This window comes from Aotus nancymaae, unplaced genomic scaffold (genome assembly GCF_030222135.1).
Source record: "Aotus nancymaae isolate 86718 unplaced genomic scaffold, 86718_ANA_hifiasm-v0.15.2.pri h1tg000028l, whole genome shotgun sequence".
NCBI classification, from domain to species: Eukaryota; Metazoa; Chordata; class Mammalia; order Primates; family Aotidae; genus Aotus; species Aotus nancymaae.
Genome location: NW_026988441.1, coordinates 29,717,495 through 29,728,725, shown reverse-complemented (window position 1 = coordinate 29,728,725; position 11,231 = coordinate 29,717,495). Strand labels below are relative to the sequence as shown.

Sequence of the window (11,231 nt, the reverse complement as noted above, 5' to 3'; positions counted from 1 at the left end):
ACTCCACCTCCCGGGTTCAAGCAATTCCTCTGCCTCAGCCTCTCAAGTAGCTGGGATTACAGCTGCTCGCCACCACACCCGGCTAATTTTTGTATTTTTAGTGGAGACAGGGTTTCGCCACGATGGCCAGGCTGGTCTCGAACCCCCAACCTCAAGTGATCAGCCCACCTCAGCCTCTGAAAGTGCTGGATTATAGGCGTAAGCCACAGCACCTGACCAGAAGAAGTCAGCTTTCTCTAGGGAGGAGTCTTTGGAGGACTGCTGGTTGAGGTTTATGCTTAATGACGCTGTAGGCTCGTGCTGGACAAGGTCTCCCAGGCAGTATAATTTAAGCTGAAATCCTACTTGCAGACTGTTTTGCTTTATTTTCTTCTCACTCTGAGAGATATAGTCTTTTGAGGGGCTTTTTACCATTTTCCCTTTTTGTGTCATTCCTAGGCTTAGAGTTTTTGGTTTTTTCCCCTGCAATCACAAAACCATTAAAACAGAGTTTCACATTTTCCTGATTTGAGAAGTGCCTTCAGAGAGAAGGTATAATTTATGTCATTTTATCTCTAGGTTTCTATTTTTATTTGAGTGGCGTTTGTGTGATTTTTCACTGTCTTTTCTTATCTTTTTCTTTCTTTTTTTTTTTTTTTTTTGAGTCGAAGTGCAGTGGTGCGATCTCGGCTCACTGCAACCTCTGACTTCCTGGTTCAAGCTATTCTCCTGCCTCAGCCTCCCAAGTTGCTAGGATTACATGCTCTGCATGCACCACCATGCCCAGCTAATTTTTGTATTTTTAGTAGAGACGGGGTTTCACTGTGTTGGCCAGGATGGTCTCAATCTCCTGACCTCATGATCTGCCCACCTTGGCCTACCAAAGTGCTGGGATTACAGGCATGAGACACCTTGCCTGGCCCATTTTATTTTAAGTTCTGGGATACATGTGCAGGACGTGCAGGTTTGTTACATAGGTAAATGTGTGCCATGGTGGTTTGCTGCACCTATCAATCCAGCACCTAGGTATTCAGCCCAGCATGCATTACCCTGATGAGGAGCCAGTTTCTTTCTTTCTTTTTTTTTTTGAGACGGAGTCTCACTCTGGCACCCAGGCTGGAGTGCAGTGGCATGATCTTGGTTCATTGCAACCTCCACCTCCCAGGTTCAAGCGATTCTCCTGCCTCAGCCTCTTGAGTAGCTGGGATGACAGGCATGCACCGCCATACCCGGCTAATTTTTGTATTTTTAGTAGAGATGGGGTTTCACCATATTGGCCAGGCTGGTCTCGAACTCCTGACCTTGTGATCCGTCCGCTTCAGCCTCCCAAAGTGCTGGGATTACAGGAGTGAGCCACCACACCTGGCCAGGAGCCAGTTTCTTAATGCATAGGTCTCATCATAACTCCGACTGGGAGATTGTGTTAGCTACAATTTACAGTGAGCAGACTGGGACTGAGAGCTATCAGGGGCACTCGGCTTGCAAGTGCCTGATCTTGCCTTTGAATTTAGATTTATTTTCACTCTCTCATACTCCATTGCCTCACTAAGAATGGCCACTCTTACCTCTTTGTGAGGCATTTCGAAGCTAAACTCTGTGCTGTCAACACGTGCAGGGGAGAAATATTCAATTACAAGCATTTACACGTTTCTTTTTGAGACACTCTCACTCTGCCACCCAAGGCAGAGTCTCAGCCTTACTGAGTGTACAGTGGCACAGTCTCAGCTTACTGCAACCTCCGTCTTCTGGGTTCAAGTGATTCTTGTGCTTCAGCCACAGAAATAGCTGGGATTACAGGCATGCACCACCACGCCTGATTAATTTTTTTTTTGAGATGGAGTCTCGCTCTGTCGACCATGCTGGAGTGCGGTGGCGCAATCTCTGCTCACTGCAACCTTCCCCTCCCAGGTTCAAGCGATTCTCCTGTCTCAGCCTCCCGAGTAGCTGAGACTACAGGCGCCCACCACCACACCCAGCTAATTTTTTGGATTTTTAGTAGAGACGGAGTTTCACCATGTTAGCCAGGATGGTCTTGATCTTCTGACCTCGTGATCCACCCGCCTCGGCCTCCCAAAGTGCTGGGATTACAGGCGTGAGCCACCTCTCTGGGCCAATTTTTGTATTTTTAATAGAGATGAGGTTTTGCCATGTTGGCCAGGCTGGTCTTGAACTCCTGACCTCAAGCCATCAGCTTGCCTCAGCCTCCCAAAGTGCTGGGATTACAGGTGTGACCCACCACGAATGTCCATGAGTATTTACAATTCTTATCTCCCTTAAATCTTCAGCAAGATTTAAGGCTTGCTGAAGCGAGATCAGAATGTAAATGGAGAACATAGCCTATAGATGGGTGTGTACAAGAAAGGATATGAACGACCCCAAGGTGTTGGGAGAGTGACGGAAAAATAAAAATAGCTGCCATGAGAAGCAGGGCACTTGGAGGTCGATGAAATGATGAAAAAGGTTTTTAAGGAAGGTTAGCAGCATAATCTCCTTGGTAACCCGAGAGACCGTTGGCAAAGCCCTATGTTACTTTTCAAGGCTTTTTAGCGTTGGATCTGAGGTTTTTGCAATGCAATGCTTGGTTTTCTCTAGGTTGCAAAGAATACTGTAATTCCCTTCCTGCCAATGTATTTGTAACAGTCCTCACTTGTTGACTTGGGTTGCATAGAGCAGTGGTTCTCAACCTTGAACGTGCTTCAGGGTCTCCTGGAGGGCTTGTTAAGACACAAAAAGCTGGCCGGCGTGGTGGCTCACACCTGTAATCCCAGCACTTTGGGAGGCTGAAGTGGGGGAATTGCTTGAGACCAGGAGTTCAAGACCAGCCTGGCCAACAAAATGAGACCACCCCTCCCGCCCCCCACCCCAGATCTACAAAAAAATAAAACAATTTTCTGGGCATGGTGGCATGCACCCATAGTCTCAGCTACTCGGAAGGCTGAGATGGGAGGATCCCTTGAGTCTGTGAGTTCCAGACCAGCCTGTGCAACATAGTGAGACCCCTATCTCTACAAAATAAAAAATTAGCTGGGCATGGTAGCATACATCTGTTAGTCTTAGCTGCTTGGGAGGCCAAGGCAGGAGGATTGCTTGAGCCCAGGTATGGGAGACTATCTTGGGCAATGTAGAGAGACCCCTGTCCCTACAAAAATAAAATTAGCCAGGCACAGAGTACCTGTCATCCCAGGTACTCGAGAGGCTGAGGTGGGAGGATCACTTGAGCTTGGGAGGTTGAGGCTCCAATGAACTATGATCATGCCACTGCACTTTAGGCTGGGCAACAGAGCAAGACCCTGTCTTAAAAATGAAAGCAAAAAACAAAACAAAAAGTTCCCTCCAAACCCATAGCACACAAAAAGCTAAGCCCTTTCTCTGAAGTGTCTGGTATAAGAACCAGCATATAGATAGGTCTGTATAAGAAAGGATATGAATGACCCAAGGTCACTTCTAGACAGTTCCCAGAGGATGCTGATGCTTCTAACCCAGGGACCACAGCTGGGGAGCTGCTGCATTGGAGAAACCTGTTTTTCAAGACCTCTCCTATCTGTGCAAATGTCTTGCAACTGGAGACCCTCAGTACTTTTCCTCCACATGTCCTGCCACAGAGGGTCTGCCCTCTGCGTGCTTTGTCCACTCAGAGAGTCTAGAATTGGTCTCAGTCTCTTCTCTCTCTTTCGGCATCCAAGAAGAGACAGATTCCTCTCCTCCACCCCTCCACCCCCACCCCAAGCTCAATCCCTTCCCATCCCTCATTTGCTCACCAGGATGGCATCACCAAGGGGAGGGCCTCAGGAAGCCACCTTCTCCACCAACTGCTAGAGGATTTGGAGGTCAGCAGTAAACCCCAGGAAGGGCATGAGAGGCTACTCACCTGTGATCGCTGGGGTGACCCTGGTCTATGGCAAGGACTCATATGTGTGTCCCCCAAGACTGGGAAGGTGAGTGGGGGGCCAGGGGCACAGCAGGGTATTTATATTCTGGGGACTCTAGGAGACTTCATCCCCATAGCTCCTTGTTAAGGAAGAGGATGCTAATTATTTTGTTTCTCCTCTTTGCCACATGTGACCCATTCTTTTGGACGTGGGTGTGCGTTGGGATCATGGGGTGGATAAGAAGAGGAAACAGTCTCCAGGGATTCACTCTCACTAGGACATCTCTCTAGGGTCTCCTCCCAGCTCAGACTGTGCTTCATGGAAGCAGGGAGGTCTGGGAGGTCCCTACCTTCAGCAGGGCACTCAGATGCCTCAAGCTGAGAGGTCCTTTCATTCATTGCATCATGGAAGAAACTGTTTGGTTCATTAAGGAAAGCTCCAGAAAACTATCAAACCATCAATAAATAGACATTGAATAAATACATTTATCAAACACTTTTGAGATGGAGTTTCACTCTTGTTGCCCCGGCTGGAGTGCAATGGTGCAATCTCGGTTCACTGCAACCTCCACCCCCTGGGTTCAAGCGATTCTCCTGCCGCAGCCTTTCAAGTAGCTGGGATTACAGCCATGTGCCACCACACCCAGCTAATTTTGTATTTTTAGTAGAGACAGGGTTTCTCCATGTCGATCAGGTTGGTCTTGAACTCCTGACCTCAGGTGTTCTGCCTGCCTCGGCCTCCCAAAGTGCTGGGATTACAGACATGAGCCACTGCACCCTGTCTTCTTCTTTTTTTTTTTTTTGAGTTTGAGTCTTACTCCATCACCAAGGCTGTAGTGCAGTGGTGCAATCTTGGCTCACTGCATCCTCCACCTCTCAGGTTCAAGTGATTCTCCCACCTCAGCCTTCTGAGTAGCTGGGATTACAGGCGCCCACCACCATGCCCAGCTAATCTTTGTATTTTCGGTAGAGACGGGGTTTCACCGGACTATTGGCCAGCCTGGTCTCAAACTCCTGACTGCAAATGACCCAAAGTGTTGGGATTGCAGGCGCGAGTCACTGCGCCCGGCCCATAAATCATTTTTTAAAAATAGTTTTTTAATTTAAAACATAGTTTTGCACATTAAAAAAAAAAAGTTTTGCACAGGTTGAACACAAAGTGCCTGGAGGTGGTGGTGGGAAGATCAGGTCATAAGAGGGTGGCTCAGGTGCCCCAAGCATTGGCCAGGGGTGATTTGGATTGTGTCAGAAATATCAAGTGATAATGACGGAAAAGGGAAAAAGGATGGCAACTGGTTGCCATCCCAGAGGGAGGGGCCGAGGGCTCACCCAGCCATCCACAGTGGGATCCATGCTACGTGTTCCTGGCAACGGTTCCCCTAACTCCCTCCCGCTCGGGCCCGCCCCTCACCCCGTCTCCGTCCCCGCCCCTCGCCCCGGGCCCCGCCCCTCACGCAAGCGACCGAGCCAATGGGGCGCGGCGGCTGGTTCGGGCCGAACGGGCGGCGGCGACTGAAATGGAGGCGGTGGCGGCGGAGGGGTAAATGGTGGCGTCTGTCCTCCTAAGAGTGTCGGTGCCGCGGTGGGAGCAGGGGGCCCGATACCCATCTGCGCCTACCACGTGGAGCGGGAGAAGGAGCGGGACCCCGAGCACCGGACTTTCTGCGACCTGGGGCCCTGGGTGAAGTGCTTCGCCGCTCTTGCCTCCAGGTAGCCGTTGGGGCGAGGGCGGAGGCTGGGGTTGGGGAGCGCGCGGCGGGAGCTCGGGCCTGTGCCTTCGGGGACCGGGCCGCGGGGGAACGGACGGGTAGGGGCCGGGGCCAGGCGGGGGGCGGCGGCTTGGCGCTCCTGCCCCAGGGGCGGCCCGAACTCATGCCGCGCGGCGGAGGTGGCGGGGCCGCGAGGCCGCCAGGGCGGGATGAGGTGATAGAGTGCAGCCGGGAGGCCGGGGCGGGCGGGGACTGCGCTGGGCTGGAGCGGAGGGTCTGAGGAGGGCGGGTCCCGGCCGGCCTGACAGGTTTCCCCGTTCTCGGGAGGCGGGCCGGGGGTGTGGGACCCTGTCCGCCGCACCCGCGAGGCCAGCGGCCACCTCTTGTCCCCTCATCGCTGCCGCCGAAGCTTTGGGGCCGGCGCGGACTCAGGGGGCTTGCGTTTCCCAGTGTCTTCCTGGTGCTAGGACAGGTGTTTCCGTGGTCAGGCCTCTTTGTACTCCAGCGCTAGTGAGAATTTGCAGGCTTAATGGGACGGTGACATTTGCGGGCAAACACGAGTTTGACTCTATTCTGGAAGAAGATACCGGCACTTAACATATCTGATTTCTTGGATTTCTCCTCGTATATTTCAGCGTGCCAGGAGGGGGAAATGGTGTGAGTTTGGGTCTGCGTTTAAGCTTCATTGGAGTAAAGGACCAGTATGTTATGTGTATGGTGGTGGTTTAGGCATTGGGATGACTTTTAAACGTTGTTATTAGTATAATAGGATACCCACAACAGATTAAAAACACACGCTTTGCTAAACTTGAGCGATTGGTTTGTGTTACTGATCATTTCAGTTTTTTTTTTTTATATTGTAATTGGTTTGTCTGTTACGTTTTATTTTAACGCATTAAATTTTTGTAGGCAAGTTACTTTGAAAAAGGGAGGAATTTACATTTTAAAGGTGGCTGCTGTTTTTTGTCTTTGTTTTTTTTTTGGGGGGATTAAAAACAGCAGTTGAAGGAATGAATTCAGAATTGATAGATTACGATTTTAATAGAGACTATGTCTAATATTTAGATGTTTATTAACATGTTTGTTAACAGTAGTCACATTTGAGCAATTTCTTCCCCTCCTGTTGACTGGTAAATTGGTATGTGGACAGAAATGTATAGCTCACTAGTTTATTTCGACTCACATATTGTTGATTACATGAACAAGGCATTGGAGTTTGTCTTGTTACTGGTTACAAGCTGCAGGGTGCGGATCTTTCCACTTAGCCTTCTCATCATGGACCAGATACTCTATCTCATTTGCCTTTTTTTTTTTTTTTTTTTTGAGACAGAGTCTTGCTCTGTCACCAGGCTGGAGTGCAGTGGTGCAATCTCGGCTCACTGCAACCTCCGCCTCCTGGGTTCAAGCGATTCTTTCGCCTCAGCCTCCCGAGTAGCTGGGACCACAGGCTGTGCCACCACGCCCGGGTAATGTTTTTGTATTTTTAGTAGAGACGGGGTTTCACCGTGTTGGCCAGGATGGTCTGGGATCTCTGGACCTCGTGATCCGCCCACCTCGGCCTCCCAAAGTGCTGGGATTACAGGTGTGAGCCACCGGGCCCTGCCCTCTCATTTGCTCTTAAACCAAAATCCTGTAGCTTTTTACAGGGGAAATAATTATCACGTGGCCAAGTGAAACATTTTTAAAATGCATTTAAAATGTAGGTATTAGTTTACAGGGGAAAATACATAGATGTGACAAAAAGCCCACATTTGTTGTTGGTGGTTATTCCGAACCAAGGTAATAGGCTGATTAGACTCTCAGATACCCTTTGAGAAACATTGAGTGTCTTTTATGCAAAATTTTTTTATGTTGTTTTCACTTTGGGAAAGGACTTTTAATCTCATAAGTACCTTCCACCTGAAGTTAGCTAATTGAATAAATACGTAAGGAAAACGTGCAGCAGCATATTTCAAGTATTTAAGAAACAAGAACTAAAAATAACTTTTGATCCTAGGTTAATATGGAATTTAAGAAGAATTATTACCAATTTTAGATTTTTTTTGAAACAAGTAGTCTAAAATAAATGGGCCTTTTAACATTGGGGCATGGAGGGAGTGCTTTACTGTATGCTTAAGTTCTTAAAATTGACTTTTTTTTTTTAAAAAAAAGAGAGTTTTGAACCATTTAATAAGCATACACTCTAAAGATACTCATATATCCTGCAAGAGCTTCATATTTGTGCATCATAAAACATCAAGAAGTATATTAAAAGTATACATAAGTACATGTAAGACTAAAGGTAACTGGATCTCTTTATAGTTTAAATTTGAATTTAATATGTTGTGACTGAAAGTGTTGTTTCAGTGTGTAGCTGTGGACATAAAACAGTTTAATGTAGATGCTTGTTAAAGGATAGGTAAAAATAAGATATGCTAATGAGAACAGTAAATAACTTACTTGCTATCTATACAGTGAAATTATTTTAAGAAATTTGTTCAGTTTGATCAGCCTGTGTATAAACTACTTGCAAAAATCAAGTAGTTTATAAACTACTCATTTAATAAATGAATTTACAGGTCAACTTATTTTGGAAATAGTTTATAAACAGGCTGATCAAAATCACATATATATATATACACACATATATAATCACATATATATACATATATAGACTAATTTTCATTTGGAAGTAGGTTGACAAAACATTGAAAGTTTTTATTTTGTCAAGCTGAAAGAGACTTTAAATGAAAGCTGATTATTGGACACCTCAAGTTAGCTTCTTCTGAGTAGTGATTGCCATGTAGCAGTACTATTCAAAGATGGGACTCTTAGGAAAAGATAGTTTGAGCCCAGGCCGGGTGTGGTGGTTCACGCCTGTAATACCAGCACTTTGGGAGGCCAAGGCAGGAGGATCACTTGAGGTCGGGAGTTTGAGACCAGCTTGCCTGACATGGAGAAACCCCATCTCTACTAAAAATACAAAATTAGGTGGGTGGGCTTGGTGGTGCACACCTGTCATCCCAGCTACTCGGGAGGCTGAGGCAGGAGAATTACTTGAACCTGGGAGATGGAGGTTGCAGTGAGCCGAGATCACACCATTGCACCCTAGTCTGGACAACAAGAGCGAAATTCCGTCTCAAATAAATAAATAAATAAGAAAGTTTGAAGTCACTTGGCTCACACCTATAATCCCAGCACTTCAGGAGGCCGAGATGGGTGGATCATCTGAGGTCAGGAGTTCGAGACCAGCTTGCCCAACATGGAGAAACCCCATCTCTACTAAAAATACAAAATTAGGTGGGTGGGCTTGGTGGTGCACACCTGTCATCCCAGCTACTCAGGAGGCTGAGGCAGGAGAATTACTTGAACCTGGGAGACGGAGGTTGCAGTGAGCCGAGATCACACCATTGCTCTCTAGTCTGGACAACAAGAGCGAAATTCTGTCTCAAATAAATAAATAAGAAAGTTTGAAGCCACCTGGCTCACACCTGTAATCCCAGCACTTTGCGAGGCTGAGATGGGTGGATCACCTGAGGTCAGGAGTTCGAGACCAGCCTGACCAACATGGAGAAATCCTGTCTCTACTAAAATTACAAAATTAGCTGGGTGTGGTGGTGCATACCTGTAATCCGAGCTACTCAGGAAGCTGAGGCAGAAGAATCACTTGAACCCGGGAGGCGGAGGTTGTGGTGAGCCGAGATCGCACCACTGCACTTCAGCCTGGGCAACAAGAGCGAAACTCTGTCTCAGAAAAAAAGAAAAAAAGTTTGAGCCTGGAGAAAAGTTAACAGATGAAAAAGATTCTGAACAGAGTCCTCTTCCAGGGTCCAGTGTCATCACATGGTTTTGGATTGCTTATACTCAACTTTATTCTCAGTTCACATCCCCAAATGTCCTAATCCAAACAGAATAAGGTAGAGGTTAAAGAGAGAATTTTGAGGGGGCATGTGTTATCTGTGTGTAAAGTCCCATATTATTTTGGGGCCATAATGATGTACAGGGCCAGACTTTAGATTTCTAAAGAAATATGTTCCCAAAATTAGGAGGCTACAATAGAAATGCTGATTTCTTTTCTTTTTTTTTGAGTTGGAGTCTCGCTCTGTCGCCAGGCTGGCATGATCTCAGCTTACTGCAGGCTCTGCCTCCTGGGTTCAAGTGATTCTCCTGTGTCAGCTTCCTGAATAGCTGGGATTACAGGTACGTGCCACCACACCCAGATAATTTTTGTATTTTTCGTAGAGACAGGGTTTCACCATGTTGTGCCACCACGCCCAGCTAATTTTTGTATTTTTGGTAGAGACAGGGTTTCACCATGTTGGCCAGGATGGTCTCAAACTCCTAGTCTGAAGTAACCCGCCTGCCTCAGCCTCTCAAAGTGCTGAGATTACAGGCATGAGCCACAGCACCCAGCCGGATTTCATATTTTTAACGGTGGAAAAAAAAAAAAGAAACAATATTACATGACACATGCAAATTCTGTAAAATTCAAATTTTGGTTTCTCTAAATACATTTTTACAGGAACAGTCACACCCATCGATTTTCGTATTATCTAAGGCTGCTTTTCGACTATCCTGGAAGAGACAGGTATTTGTGACAAAGACCACATGGCCTGCAATACTGAAAGTGTTTCCAGAAAAAGTTTATTTACTCCTGCTTTCTTCCAGTGTCTCTTGAACTTTAATGTCCATACACACCACCTAGAGAACTAGTTACAATTCAGATTCTGTTTAAGTGGATCTGCGCTGAGGCCTAAAATTTCGCACTGTTAACAAGCACCAGGTGATGCCATGGCTGCTGGTCCATGGACCACACTTCGAGTAGTGAGGATCGACTCCAGTGTGTCTCTACGTGTCGACCTGAACCAGCAGCAGCAGTACCTGGGGATGTGTTAGGAATGCAGATACTCAGGCTCCACACAGACCTACTAAACTGAAAACCTGGGTGGGGCCCAGCAAGCTGTGTTTTATAGTCATGAGCTATCGGCCAGCACAGTGGCTCATGCCTGTAATCCCAGCACTTTGGGAGGCTGAGGTGAGCAGATCACCTGAGGTCAGGAGTTTGAGACCAGCCTGGCCAATATGGTGAAACACCATCTTTACTAAAAATATTTTTTAAATTAGCTGGGCGTGGTGTCGCACGCCTGTAATCTCAGCTACTCAAAGGCTGAGGTGGAAGAATCGCTTAAACCTGGGAGGCGGAGGATGCAGTCAAGTCAAGATCAGGCCATGGCACTCCAGCCTGGGAGACAGAGTGAGACTCCATCTTAATCAATCAATCAATCAAATATAATAAGCTATCCAGGTGATTCTGATGCAGGCTTAAATTTAAACACCATCTCTCCTGCAGGTCCAGACTGAGAGATTTTAGGTAAGAGTAAGAAAATTCAGTGTCAGTATGAAGATGCTTTCACAAATGCTGAAAAGGCTAGAACTTACTTAAACATTCCACCTGCAACTGAGCTAACATGAAGCAGGTGGTAGTTTAACAGATAAGTTTCATATTTATAAAAATGTTTAACGCTGCTTCACAGAAACTTGCCAGAAAAATTTGGCAACCTGACCAAGAAGGAATAGTTGTAGTGAGAACAACATTACAAGAAGAATGATAGTTAACAATAAAAAGACCACAGGGCATGATCTGAAGTCATCCTTCACAATTAACTGTTTTTAACTGTGCTTAAAAGGAAATTTCC

At 46.7% G+C, this 11,231-nt stretch overlaps 1 protein-coding gene across 7 annotated transcripts in view; it reads left to right on the top strand.

Annotated features, from left to right (window-relative positions):
* The first annotated feature begins 5,362 nt into the window (after nucleotides 1-5,362).
* The window catches only part of LOC110569577 (ATP-binding cassette sub-family C member 6-like), a 56,916-nt gene continuing 51,047 nt past the window's right edge, over nucleotides 5,363-11,231 (top strand). For 6 of the 7 annotated variants that reach the window (XR_010344333.1, XR_010344334.1, XR_010344331.1 and 3 more), the window contains exon 1: nucleotides 5,363-5,557. The gene's annotated coding sequence lies outside the window, so the exon portion shown is untranslated. Of the gene's footprint in view, nucleotides 5,558-6,989; nucleotides 9,736-11,231 lie in introns of those variants that run through there. The other variant, XR_010344332.1, reaches the window with a different exon arrangement.